We start from the raw sequence: 14,588 nt of genomic DNA, 5'->3' as shown, positions 1-14,588 counted from the left end.
ATCTATATTTGTCGTGGGTTGCATTTATAGAGGCGAAATCCGACCCCATCTCCCGCTTTCCATGATAGCCCACAAGAAAGTTTGAGCACTTTGCGGGCAGTTTACTATTTAGTTTCTATTTTGCGGTGATCTAATATATAAGGGGGCTTGATTCACCCCCTCATAAACGGAAGCTTCAACAAATTCGAGCCATAAAAGATATAAAGTTTGAATTGCCAACCTATAATGGAGAACTAGATGCATAGAAGCTTGATTATTGGATAAAATAAGTTGAAGTTTATTGCAGGACCAATAAAATAAGTTGAAGTTTATTGCAGGATTCAAAAGTTTATCGATGATGCTTCAAAGATCTAGTTAGCCACTATTCACCTGGGAGGCACAACCTTAATCTGGCGGGAGAGCAGAACTCAGGAAGATCTTAGCCAATATGGTAAAATAATTCTTCTTGGTTTGAGTTTACAACTGCACTTAAGAAACAATTTTATCCATTAAGTCAGATGTAAAAAACAATAATGAATTGACAATCATTAAGGCAAGAGAAAGGACAAACTATGCAAGAATATACAGAGGAGTTTAGGAAAAGAGCTTTAATTTTGGGCATTCTTTTATACACTCAAGAAACTTTGTTAAATTATATAGGTGGATTACATGAGAATTTGAGACATTAAATACTTATGTTTAATCCAACTAACCTTGATGAAGTTAGTGTACAAGCTATCCATTTGGAAAAAATCTCAAGGAATAGCCATGACAATCTTTTAATGAAATCCGATAAACAGAAAGGGAGCAAGAAAGAGAAGGAAAAAATACAACGGGTAGCTTCTATGAGGAAAGATGTGGAGAAACCTTACTGCTCACACTGCAAAAGGAAAGGGCACAAGGATGCAAAGTGTTAGAAATTGCATCCTGATGATGTAACCAAGATCATAGTTGTGGGTATAAAAGGTATTGTTCTTGTTGCCATTTCTAGTTCCCATGCTTCTTCTATAAAGTGTAATGAGATCCCTGTTAAAAGTAAAAGGAATGAACTGTTTCATATAAGGGATATTATAAAACAAAGAAAAAATGATACACTCATAGATAGCGTATCACAAGTGAACTTAATATCTGAACAAGTCGTTAAGCAGTTTGGATTCAAACTAACACCTCATCCTAAATCATATCCATTGGGTTGGGTGCATGATAATGCTTAGCTACATGTATCAAAACAATGTAAACTCTAATTTGCAATCACGTCTAAGTTTGTAGATGAGATAGAGTTAGATGTAATTCCACTTGACATCTGTGGGATGGTTCTAGGAAGTCCTTATTTGTATGGTAGAAAGGTCATTTTCTATAGGGAACATAACATGTATCATTTGTTCAAAGATGGAATTGAACTCATTGTGAAAGCTCATTGCATGAAGAATGATAGATCTATTGTAAACATAGGGCATTTGAAGATTATTTTAAATTTAAGCAATACATTAACCCTTATGTCTATAATAGCTAGTGATACCAAGCATAAAGATGAAATAATGCCTGATCATGATAAAGTATCATAGAAAGCATAGTGTGAGGATTAGTTGCAACCACATTTAAGACTTTATCCCAATGTGGTAAAAGAGGGTTTGAATGATTCATTTTCTAATGATGTTCCTATTGAGGAAATCCAAGATGTTGATACTTTTAATTTGGCATCATTCTATTCAGCACTGTTGCTTATTATTCTACTAGTTAGTTCTATGTGGTTGGTGGATGCGACAATGAATATTAATGAATATATTATTAATTGTATCAGCAGTGCTATCTATTTTTTCATTTTGTTTGGCATGGGTTAGGTGCTCAGAATTCCAGCGGATTGAACACATGATATTAGACAAGTGAGGTGACAATGCGCTCACTTAACATCCATGTAAAGCGGACCTTTTGGTGGTCCAAAACTTCTCAATTGGGCAAAAATTGATAAAATTATAAGCGACTGAGAGGGGAGGTGAATCAGTACAAGCAAAAACCACAACACAAATCTCATCACCACTTTAAATAACTTAGAGCTTAATAAACACAAGAGAAATATCAGCATATAAGCCAACACCCAATATAGCAAGCTCCACATAACACAAGGAATTATACATGAAAACCCAAAAGAGAAAAACGACGGTGGGATTTAGTACCCACAAGATTCACTATCGATAGAATAGAAATCTTGTTGTTCAGTCATCAGAACATCTTGAACCTATATATCCTCAGTATGATCTTTCTTTTCCTCATCAGTACCGGTATCATCATGTAGAATTATAACTGTTTCAGTTTAAACATTTACCGGTTATGTCTTTTCTCCTTCGTCTATCGGTTGGTTTCCCATAACAATATCATCAGGTGTAAAATCACTGATATCAACAACGTCTGAAATATCTTCTATCTCAAACTTATCTGGTTGCTCTTCCTCATGAGGAATCAAAACCAATAATTTCTTCAATATCAACTTAGTTTCCATATGAACTTATTGGGTCTCACCAAGTAACAATCTTATCAATCTGTTCTTGGATCTAAAAGATGATTAAGCCTTTGCAAGAATTTCATCTATCTCCTCCTTTGTGGCTTCAGGTTGCAAGTTTTTATGAATAAATTCAATAAATTCTCTATCTTGTTTCATGGTTGCCTGTCATCTAGAATCAAGCTTATCATGCAAAGAATTTGACATTTTATGGGAACTTCATCGAAATTGGAGGACAAGTAGTGATATGATCTGGCAAGCGAGGAACTCCATTTCCCAAGACGGAAATGGGTAGTGGAGACTTCGCTAGAAAAGGTTTTAAGAAAGCAGCTTTTGTCAAGAACATACGATTGTTTACTAATAATGGTGCTCTTATAACTAATAGAAAAACGGATTACTTCGTAAGTAAAAGACATTGTTATAATGTACAAGGATCTATAGAAAAAGATGAGTATTGGGGGCATCATATATATTATGGAGGTCCTGGAGGTAATGCTGGTTATTGTGTGTATTGAAATACTTTTACCCAAAAGCATGAATGATATGAAGCCGAGTGTGTGAGCTGCATTGCAGCAGAAAAATAAAACGAGGAGATTTATTTTATGATGTACGGGGTGCCCACATTAGTATTTATTCAATAAAACTTTCATACATAAAATATCTATAAGCGTTTTTTTTGGTTTGTAATTTGCAATAGCAGAAATGGAAGCAAAGGAAAACAAAAAAATCCATGAAATAAAAGCTGTCTTCAATATATGGGAGCCTTCTATGGAGTCCGGTTTTGGTTTTAGTAGCAGTCAAATGTGGGTTTGTTTTAGTTCTCAAAAAGAAACAATTAATAGAAATAATACATAATAGAAATAATAATCATAGTCATGTGATGCTATGTAGCTATTTACTTTCAATCTGAAAAATTAATAGAAATAATACATAATAATGATAGTCATGCGATCCAGGAGGATTCACTTATAACAAATTTGCAAAAAAAGAATCTGACGTGGCAACTTCTTTACCGGTCAGGCTATTGCAGTTTCATTGGTACAAATTTTTGATTAGGTATTCGAAACCCCAAACCTCTCGTGCGAGCTAATCTATATTTGTCATGGGTTGCATTTATAGAGGGGAAATCGGACCCCCATCTCCTACTTTCCATGCTCCACCATTGTAGCCCACAAGGAAGTTTGAGCACTTAGTGGGCAGTTTACTATTTAGTTTTTATTTTGCGGTGATTTAATATTTAAGGGGGCTTGATTCACCCCGTCATAAATCGAGACATCAACCAATTCGAGTCATAAATGATATTAAGCCTCAGTTAAAAGATTATAAGGTTTGAATTAGGGGTAAGTCAATTATTATATTGTTATCTGCTATTTCGCATGTAAAATAATATATAAAAGGGGGAATTTCTTTGTAATGGGACATTGGTGATTAGATAGGGAGTTGAGGAGAATTCTTTTGGGATAACACATTCGAGAATTTCTCTTGTCTGCAGATTTTTGTAATCCCTAAGACATTGTCTTTGAGTGTAATTGCGTTGTGAGGTGATTGAAGCCTAATCCAAACAGAGGAGTACGCAGAAGTCTTTCAGTGAAAGAGGAGACTCTTGGAGATATTGTAATGCAAGTTTAAATCTTGGATGATGTAATAAGGTGATTAATGCTTGGCGTCATCAATAAAGCTTGTGCTCATATTGAGTGAACTCCGTTATCAAGCTTGTGATCTCTCTTCTTCTCTTCTCTCTTATTTTCTTTAAGTTTTGATTCCTTGTTTCTTTTATTTTGTTATGCAAACAATTAAGTGAATGTAGCTTTTTTAATTTCAATGGATAAAAAAACTATAACCATGTAATTTTATTTGCGATCAGGATAAATCTATTTAAATTTAATTTGTAAGCCTTAATTATAGATCAAGTGGTATCAGAGCAGTTTGAGGAAATTGTAAGTGGTGGATGCTAAACAGGTTGAAATTAAAGCAAGGAGAAGGTGCACTTGAACAGTTTAATCCAGAGATCGGATCGAGGCGAGTTACTCAAAGATCAACCATGGAAAAACAAAAGAAGGAAAACATGTTAGTCCTAAACTGTTTGAGAATGAAGAACAATTTTGTAAAGTATTCCTAGACATGAAGATGATGGTGGAAGAGTTGTGCAAGTATAGACAGAAGAAAAAGGAAATAAAGGACAAAAAGAAGAAGGAAGGTGAATCCCCTTCGAAATATGACAAAGGCAAAGGATTAGGAGGCGGTAGTGACTCTCCTGAACCTCCATCCTCGTCTTCTTCATCTGGACTTCTTCTTCATCCTCTTTATCTGCTTCTTCTGCTTCTTCCCCCAAGAAGATATAATCTGTATAGTCTGAATCTAACTCACCTTTGTTGAAACTTGATGTAAAATTTGAATTGCCAAACTATAATGGAAACCTAGGTGGAGAGAAACTTGATTATTGGATAAAACAAGTTGAGGTTTATTGCAGGATTTAGTTTCTTTTATCGATGATGCTCCAAAGATCTAGTTACCCACTCTTGACCTCGGAGGCACAACCTTAATTGGGTGGGAGAGCAGAATTCAGGAAGATCTTAGCCGATATGGTAAAATAATTTATTCTCGGTTTGAGTTTACAAGTGCACTTAAGAAACAATTTTATCTGTTAGTTCACATGCAAAAAGAAACCCTAAAGGGATAAAGAATTTTTAATAATTAGAATAATTATTAAATACCTACAATATTATTTAATGCCTAAGTTTAGCTTAAGCATAAAGTATAATAGACTAATAATTAAATAAATATTTATTAGCTAATACAAGATAACTCTAACAAGGGTCGTATGACATCCTAATGGGTCATAGAATACCATATGACCCCTTAGGACACCATATGACCCCTAACGGCACCATATGACCCCTTATGACACCATATGACCCCTAACGACACCATATGGGGTCCTAAGGGGTCATATGGTGTCCAAAGGAGTCATATGGTGTTCTATGGCCCCCTACGACACCATATGACACCTTTTAACATCCTAGTACATGACATGATCACTTGCGACACCATATGATGCCTCAAAACACAATATGGTATCGTTAGGGGTCATATGGCATCCTAAGGGGTCATATGGTGTCATTAGGGATCATATGGTTTCCTAAGGGGTCATATGGCATTCTATGACCCACTAGGATACCATATGACCCATTATGATAGCATATGGCCCCCAACAACATCATATAACCCCTGGGACACCATATATTGTCGTTAGGGTTCATATGGTGTCCTAATGGGTCATAGAATACCGTATGACATCTTAGGACACCATATGATCTATAATGACACCATATGATGCCTTAGAACACCATATGACCCCTAACGATAACATATTGTGTCTTGAGGGCTCATATGGTGTCACAAGTGGTCATGACATGTAGTAGGATGTTAAAAGGGGTCATATGGTGTCCTAGGGGGTCATCAAACACCATATGACCCCTCAGGATACCATATGACCCCTTAGGACACCATATGGTGTCGTTAGGGGTCATATGGTGTCGTTAGGGGTCATATGGTGTCCTAATGGGTCATATAGTATTCTATGACCCATTAGGATGCCATATGACCCCTAACGACACCATATGGTGTTGTTAGGGGTCCTATGGTATCCTAAGGGGTCATATGGTGTCATAAGGGATCATGTGGTGTTCTATTGCCTCTTAGGACACCATATGACCCCTAAGAACACCATATGGTGTCTTGAGGGGTTGTATGGTGTCTTGAAGGTTCATATGGTGTCGTTAGGGGTCATATTGTGTCCTAAGGGGTCATATGGTGTCCTTAGGGGTCATATGGTATCCTTAGGGGTCATATAATGTTCTATGACCCCTTAAGACATGTCATATGGTGTTTTTAGGGGTCATATGTTGTCCTAAGGGGTCATATGGTGTTCTATGACCCATTAGGACACCATATGACCCCTAACAACAGCATATGACATGTCCTAAGGGGTCATATGGTGTCGTTATGGGTTATATGGTGTACTAAGGGATCATACAGTGTCCTAAGAGGTTATATGGTGTTCTATGGCCCCTTAGAACACCATCTGACCCGTTAGGACACCATATGACCCCTAAGGACACTATGGTGTCCTAAGGGGTCATATGGTATTGTTAGGGGTCATATGGCTCCCTAAGTGGTCATATGGTGTTCTATGACCCCTTAGGATACCATATGACCCCTGACGACATGATATAGTGTCCTAAGGGGTCATCTGATGTCATTAGGGGTCATATGGTGTCCTAAGGAGTTATATGGTGCTCTATGACCCCTTAGGACACCATATGGTGTCATAAGGGGTCATATGGTGTCATATGGGGTCATATGGTGTCCTAAAGGGATACAGAACACCATATGACCCCTTAGGACACCATATTTTGTTTTTAGGGGTCATATAGTGTCCTGAGGGCTCATATGGTGTTCCAAGGGGTCTTAAAACACCATATGACCCCTTAGGACACCATATGTTGTCATTATGGGTAATATGGTGTCCTAAGGTGTCATAGAATACCATATGTCCCCTTAGGACACCATATGGTGTCGTTATGGATTATATTATGTTGGATGGGGTCATATGGTGTCCTAAGGGGTCATAGAACATCATATGACCCCTTAGGACACCATATGACCCATTAGGAAATTATATGACCCCTTAGGACACCATATGGTGTTTTTATGGATTATATTGTGTTGCATGGGGTCATATGGTGTCCTAAGGGGTCATAGAACATCATATGACCCCTTAGGACACCATTTGACCCATTAGGAAATTATATGACCCCTTAGGACACCATATGGTGATGTTAGGAGTCATATGGTTTCCTAAGGGGTCATAGAACACCATATGACCCCTTAGGACACCATTTGGTGTCGTTAGGAGTCATATGGTGTCCTAAGGGGTTATGGAGCACCCTATGACCCCATAGGACACAATATAACCTCTAACGACACCATATGACCCCTTAGGACACAATATGGTGTCATTAGGGTTCATATGATGTCATGTGGGGTCATATGATGTTCTAAGGGATCATATGACCCCTTAGGACACCATATGACCCCTTTGTATACCATATAGTGTTTTTAGGGGTCATATGATGTTTTAAGGGGTCATAAAACACCATATGACCCCTTAGGACACCATATGGTATCATTAGGGGTCATATGGTGTCCTAAGGGGTCATAGAAGACCATGTTTCCCCTTAGGACACCATATGACCCCTTAGGATACCATGTAGTGTAATTAGGGGTCATATGGTGTCCTAAGGGGTCATAGAATACTATATGACACCATATGACCCATAACGACACCATATAACCCCTTAGGACACCATATGACCCTTAACGACACCATATGACCCCTTAGGACATGATATGGTGTTGTTAGGGGTCATATGGTATCCTAATGGGTCATATGGTATTGTAAGGGGTCATATTGTATTGTAAGGGGTCATATGGTGTCATGAGCATCAAGCCAACCAATACCCTCAACCCTATCTATCCTAAACAATGTTCCATCAATCTTGTACCCCATACCGTAAACCTTATATTGTAGAAACTATTATCTAAATCCTATATAGGGGAGGGAGAAAAAGGAGGGGAGAGGGAAGAATAAAGAGAAAGAGAGATCTACGAAGAAAGGAAGAGGTGGGTAGGGAGTGGCTGAGAGACCTAGTGAGGGAAGAGTCGATAGGTGAGGGAGAGAGAATAAAATAAGAGAGATAAGTTGACAAAGAGATAAAGAGGGGTAAGGAGGTAGAAAGGAAAGAATTGGAGATGAGAGAGATATAGAGGTGAGAGATCTAGAGCCTAGGAAGAGAGAGGTGACATACCTCAGGTGGAAAGATAGAGGTGAAGGAGATACAGGGGGATTAAGAGACAAAGAGGGAGATGTAGATATGTAAAGATGGAGAGAAGGAGAAAAATCGGTATGGAAAGAGAGGTTAGGAGGCAGAGGTATTCATTAAGAGAACACATAGAGAGAGAAGAGAATCAATAGGAAGAGAAGGGAGATGGAGGGAGGGAAGGTGAGACAAAGAGGGAGAGAGTATAGGAGAGACCTAGAGAGGGGAGAGAGAAGAAAGGGGGAGTAATAGGTCTAGATTTTTTGGTAGATAAAGAGGTAATGAGAGAGATAAGAGGAGAGAGTTAAAAAAGGGAGATGGGTAAGGGGTGATGGAGAGAGAGAGGTGGAGAGGAAGGGAGAGAAATAGGGAGGGGATAAATAGAGAGATGTGATATGTAGAGCATGAGAGAGAGAGGTTAAATAACTAGATGGGAGAGATAGAGGAGAGATAGATAGAGGGACTTAAAGATAGGTGCCTAATGAGACATTAATGGATAAGTATAGAGTTGGAGAGGTAATGAGGGAGAAACCTAGAAATTTGAGAGAGGGAGGTAGAGAGAGTAGGAGGGAGACGTGACAACCTAGGCAATTGAGAGAGGGAATAGATATAAGAGAAAATAGATGACTAAGAGGGGATGGATGGAGAGGTAGACATGGAGGGATTCAGAGACCTAAGGAATGAGGAGATAGATAGGTTTGGAGAAAGAGAATAGAGGGAGAGAGTTCATAAATGGATAGGGGTAAGGGAGATGGAGAGAAATATGGACATAGGGAAGAGAACTAGAGGGTGGACAATTAATTAGGTGAGATACCTAGAGGGGGAGAGAGAGGTGGGTAATAATATAGAGAGGGAAAGGTAGTGAGGTGAATATGGAGGGAGAAAGAGACCTAGATATGGGGAGAGAGCAGATAGAAGGGATAGGTAGTGGCCAAGAGAATGGAGAGGGAGGGGAGTGAAACAATAAGAGAATGAGAGAGAAGAAGAGATAGGGAGGGAATCCGAGATAAATATGGGGTTAAGGAAAGAATGGAAGGTAGAGAGGCTAGGTTTACCTAGAGAGGGGAGAGATAAGTGAGAGAGACAAGAGAGGGATAGAGATAGGTCTAGAGTTTGGGGACGATAAAGAGAGAGATACATAGGTAAAGAATGTTAATAGGAGCATGCTAATTACTAAAATTTGACTGTCTAAAATTTAATATGATCCTCTTAAAACTAGAATCTACATTATAAGTCCCATAGAGCTGAAAAAATACATATTGAAATTTGACTTATACTTAAATGTTATATTTCATGTATATATTCTCCTTTGAGGGTGCATTTAAATTGTGCCCAGATTGGAAAATCTACACACTCACAAAACCTTCATATTGGACAATGCAGAACATTTGGTGCACGCCAAATTTGGCACTCACCAAATGCAAACAAATGACTTTTCACATTTGGCGAGTGCCAAATTTGGCACGCGCCAAATGTGAAAATTCAAAATTTTGCATTTGGTGAGCACTATATTTTGCGCTCACCAAATGGTTTGGATTTGAAACCACCAATCCTTTGGGTTGGATTGTACTTGAGCATCCAACCCTTATCAGAAGATTAAAAAAATTCACATATTTTTGGCCATGCTCTCCATCAAGTTTGCACATGTTTCAATTAAACTAAAAGAAAAACACCATAGAAACCTCAATATGTCTCTTACCTATCCAAGCATATAATTTTTTTCGCATTTTTATTTCATTAAGGCTTTCATCTATAATTTCTTTTGTTAGTGTGTCCATTTCATCTATAGAAAGCTCCCTCTCTCTCTCTCTCTATTTTAGCTAATTTCTGATTGAAGTGTTTTTTAATTTTTTTAAAAAAAACTTGACATTTTAGGAGGGCCACAAAAGACGCTATGTTATGTTTTTTTCATAAAAACAAGACCACTTTTTGTGGCCCCCATTTTGAAGCCCTTTATCTCCACCATTTTCAGAATAAATTAGTAGTTTAGAAATTAGACTCAAAGCACTTTGACTCTTGTTCTTGATGCATCTTCAAATTTGGAGTGTAACTATCTTCAATTTGTCATTGAAGTTCAAACTTTGCTGATTTTAGAAAAAAATGGCATCTTAAGACCCCCTTTTGGTACCACAACTTGGTGCACATACCCTCTAGTGGTATCGTGTGATGTAATTTTTGAAATTAATGGTTTATGGGTTTAGGGTTTAGCCAACCTTGTAAATAAGGTTGATGAGCTGTATTTATAGGTGACTTATTCATTTAATTTGGGTATGGATGGGTATGGGTGGTTATGTCTGCATTTTTAGAGAAGGATTATGTGCTTATAGAGTCATATCATTCGGGTGAAGGTTGGAAAGGTTTCATGTTATAGAGTAGACATCAGTGCTTAACCAGAACTATATCAGGCATTAGTAGATGCTACTTTCATATATCATTTCTTTCTTGATTATAGTATGATGTTTATGTAAGTTAGTGAGACTTCCCTTTATGATGAGAAGTGTGCTCTAGGTTGTTGGCCTTTCTGCAAGTGCAAACCCCATTGTAATCATTCATAATACTACTGTAGAGTATTCATCTGATTGTGGGTAGGGTTTCCCACCATGGTTTTTCCCTTTCTGGGTTTTCCACATCAAATTATTGGTGTTATGTGTGTTGTACTTTCATGTCATATATTTCATTGTGTTGTGCTCTGGTATAAGGTTTATAATTGAATTAATTGTTGGACTATTAGTAAACTAATTCACTCCCCTTCTCAGTTTACTGTCGATATCAGAGAATTCTAACAATCTCTCCCTCTCTTTTCCTACATTCCTCAGCCCCTCTTTCTATCTCTCTCACTTACACACACCCATGCTCTCTCTGTCTCTCTCACTTACACACACCTGTGCTCTCTCTCTGTCTCTCTCAGTTACACACACCCATGCTCTCTCTCTCTCTCTCTCTCTCTCTCTCTCTCTCTCTCTCACACACACACACACACACACACACACACACACACACACACACACACACACACACACAACCCCTCCCTTCATCCCTCCCACTCTCTCACTTGGGCTCTATCAATCCCTTCTCGCTCTCTAGTCTCTCCCTATCTTTGCATCAACCTCTCTCTCTAGTCTCTCCCTCTCTTTCCCTCAATTCCTACCTTCCTACCTCCATCTCTCTATTACTGTGTCTCTCTCTCAGCCTCAATCGCTCCCTTCCTCCCTCCCTCTCACTTAGTCTCTCTCTCTCTCTAGTCTCTCCTTCTCTTTCCTTTTGGTATTTCCCTCTCTCTCTAGCTCTTCTCTCTCTATTTCCCCTATCTCTTTTCATCCCTTCCTCTCGCTCAAGATCATCTCTTCTCTCTAGTTCCTCTCTCTCTCTTTCTCTCTCTCTCTCTCTATCCTTCCCTCCCTCTCTCACTTGGGAACTATTTCTCTCTCTGAAACCCTTCATAGAGAGAGGGAGAGACTTAAGAGAGAGAGAGAGTAACCAAGATAGAGAGGGAGGGAGAAAAAGAGATATACCTAAGAGAGAGAAAGAAAGAGAAATGTGAGGGTTGAGAAAAAGAGAGGGAGATACTTGAGAGAGAGGGGGGACAGAGGGAGGGAGGGAAAGAGAGTGACCTAAGAGAGAGAGAGGGAGGAAGGAAGGGAAGGGTTGAGAGAGATAGAGAGAGGTTGATGGAAATAGCGGTAGAGACTAGAGATAGAGAGAGACCATGTGAGAGAGAGGGAGGGAGGAAGGAAAAAGTTAAGAGAGAGAGAGAACCCAACTCAGAGAGAGGGAGGAAGGGAGGGAGAGAGGTAGGGAGGGAGAGGGAGAGAGAGAGAGACCAAGTGAGAGAGATGGAGAGAGAGAGAAAGCTAAAGAAATAAAGGTTGTGTGTGTGTGTGTGTGTGTGTGTGTGTGTGTGTGTGTGTGTGTGTGTGTGAGAGAGAGAGAGAGAGAGAGAGAGAGAGAGAGAGAGAGAGAGAGAGAGTGAAGGGTAGTAAACAAAGGTAAAGAGGTAGTGTTAGATCTTAAGGTTTAAAGGAGAGAGTGAGATAGAGAGAGGTATAAATGGTATAGAGGAAGAGTGATAGAGAGAAATCTATAGGTTTAGAGTTAAGGGGAGATAAAGACAATGACATAGAGAGAATGAGAAAATTCTAATAAAAGAATCTTGATTACTGAAATTTGACTAAGTCTAAAAATTTAAATGACCATCTAAAACTAGAATCTACATTATAACTCCTAGAGATCAAAAACCACTCTCAAAATATCTTGCCAATATATACATTAAATATGACTTAAAGTATAAGAGAAAGTGACTGACTTATACTTAAATGTTATATTTCATGTATATATACATCTTGAGTTAGAATCAAATGTTATATTACATGTATATATTTGTAGAGAGTGAGTGAAAGAGAGACAATTTGCACTTTCCAAAATGGAAATGCAATTCTATTTAGCTAGTGTCAAATTTGGTGCTCGCCTTATTTAGCACAAACCAAATATATTTGGCATGACCAAACCTTAGGTTTGGCATGCCAAACCTATTGGTGCATGCCAAATATTGTGAGTACCTTATTTGGCATGCACTAAATGGCTACTTTTGGGCAAAAACAAATTGGAAACCTTTTGGTCCCCCATCTTGGTGCACTTATCCTTGTGTCCATTGTTAGAATGCACTAATACCAACAATAAAATGAGAGGGGGGGGGGGGTGAATCAGTTTAATAATAGTAACAACAATCAATTCAATTATAAACCTTATACCGAAAGACAACACAATGAAAGATATGACATGAATGCACAACACACATAAAACCAATATTTTGATGGGAAAAACCAGAAAGGAAAAACCACATTGGGAAACCCTACCCACAATCAAATGTATACTCTGCAGTAGTATTATGAATAATTACAATAGGGTATGCACTTGCAGAAATGCCAGCAACCTAGAGCACACTTCTTATCACAAAGGGAAGTTTCACTGAATTACATATACATTGGACTACAATTAGGAAAGAAGTGAACTATGAAAGTAGCATCTACTGATGCTTGATATAGTTCTGGTTAAGCACTGATGTATGCTATGCAATACAAAAGCTTACCAACCTTCACTAGAATAATATAGCTTTATTTGCACATAATCCTTCTCTGATAATGCAAATGTAACCACCCATAACCATCCATACCTAGATTAGATCAATAAGTCACCTATAAATACAGATCATCAACCTTATTGACAAGGTCGGCTAAACCCTAAACCCATTAACCCATATTTAAAAAAATTACATCACATGATACCACCAGACCAATATTATGATTTATATTGCATATCATGGACCTTAATCAAATATCCAAACAATTATATCAACCATAAATTCTGCTAAGACCAAAATCCAACATGCTTCACCAACTAGTAGAAACCCTTAGTGAAATAACATAAATTTTAATCGGATCTAAATAGGACCATCATAATAGCACGTTGCCCAATGCAAAGTCACGAAAAGGTTAGAATACAATAAATATGCAGCAACAACATGATAGAAATAGACTCTATAGGTAGGACCCAAAATCCATTGACCAAGTCACCAAATAGTGCATATCGGTAAAGCTAACCGAGAATGCTAGGCAAGCCGATAAAGCCAAAAGCTAGCCGAGTACCGGTAGATACCAAAAATGATAACCAAATCATGAACCAACAGAATATAGGAAGCATATTACCATCAGAATAAGAATCCAAAACCGATTCCAAATATCTAATCATACCGGATTAGAATCACAACCAAAACCAAGATGATCACCAAGACTAACTAGGATACACTATTGACATCAATCACAACACTAGCTCACCATATTGATGCATCCCTCCATCTCTAAGTCTCTTTCGGAGGGTCGGTAACCCCCAACTGATCTCTAAGATATTTGAAAGTGTCTTTAGGAAATGGTTTGGTTAAAATATCTACAATTTGTTCCTTAGTAGGCACATAAACCAGTCCGACTTCCATTGCTTCAACCTTTTCCTTCAAGAAATTATAACTTAGAGAAATGTGTTTTGATTTGGAATGAAATATCGGATTATTTGACATATCAATAGCAATAGTATTATCATAGTGAATAACAATAGGCTCATCATAACTTACCGTTATATCCTTTAACATTTGTTTCATCCATAAAATATGAGTACAGTTTGTAGTAGCTGCAACATATTCTACTTCAGCAGTAGACAATGAAGTGCATGATTGTTTCTTA

The 14,588-nt window shown here is 38.1% G+C and overlaps 1 protein-coding gene across 2 annotated transcripts in view; it reads left to right on the top strand.

Moving 5' to 3' along the window:
• Positions 1-14,588, top strand: part of LOC131041512 (probable 2' cyclic ADP-D-ribose synthase BdTIR) — an 81,003-nt gene that overhangs the window by 46,526 nt on the left and 19,889 nt on the right. The gene's annotated exons all lie outside the window — the stretch shown is intronic.

Source organism: Cryptomeria japonica, chromosome 7 (genome assembly GCF_030272615.1).
Source record: "Cryptomeria japonica chromosome 7, Sugi_1.0, whole genome shotgun sequence".
In the NCBI taxonomy this organism is placed as follows: Eukaryota; Viridiplantae; Streptophyta; class Pinopsida; order Cupressales; family Cupressaceae; genus Cryptomeria; species Cryptomeria japonica.
This window is presented reverse-complemented; position numbering and strand designations above follow the sequence as displayed.